The sequence below is a fragment of the Alexandromys fortis genome, unplaced genomic scaffold, assembly GCF_014885135.2.
Source record: "Alexandromys fortis isolate MF-2015 unplaced genomic scaffold, M_Fortis_MF-2015_v1.1 scaffold_228, whole genome shotgun sequence".
Lineage (NCBI taxonomy): Eukaryota > Metazoa > Chordata > Mammalia > Rodentia > Cricetidae > Alexandromys > Alexandromys fortis.
Genome location: NW_026068115.1, coordinates 1,269,329 through 1,270,083, shown reverse-complemented (window position 1 = coordinate 1,270,083; position 755 = coordinate 1,269,329).

Below are 755 nucleotides of genomic sequence, written 5' to 3'. Positions count from 1 at the left end.
CCAAATGGCATTACCACTGGGACCAAGCTTGTGGGGGACATTGAGAATCCAACCATTACAGGACACATGGAAAGAGAGTTCTGTGAATTGTTACATCTTTAAAAATACTCTCAGCAAGGCTTGGTGGTGCACATCTTTAAGCTCAGCACTCAGAAGGCAGAGGCAAGTGTATTCAAGGCCAACCAGGTCTACAATGTCAGCTCCAGGACAGCCAGGGCTACACAAAGAAACCCTGTCTTGAAAAAAAAAAAAAAAACAAAACAAAACAACAACAACAAAATACTCTCTTGTTTGCATTTGAATGGTGGTGAAGGCAAGAGAATCCAAGCTGGAAGTCATTCTCCTCAGAATATTGTTTCTTTCAGAAGCTGATGTTCCTGGTGGCAAAGCCCGTGCTCACTCGATTCTGCCTCCGTGTTGGTGGACTGAGCTTTCTCTCTAAGGCACCTCCTCTCTACCTGGTTTTTCATGACATATCTAAATGTGTGTGTGCTGGGTACTTGGTGACTTGATGGTTCCTCTCAGAGTAAGCACCCTGGGAGCCTTCTCTGCTGCTATTTGTTTGTTTGATTCTGGCTACCACCCCCATGCACACACTTTTTTCCACTGTCTGTTCGATGACTGGAGATGCTACATAAAGATCTCAACCTTTATGTTGAGATTCTAGTTCATTTTCATCTCTCTAGCTCTGAGTTTAGAGGGAATTCCAGGCTTTGTGTGTGTGTGTGTGTGTGTGTGTGTGTGTGTGTGTGTGT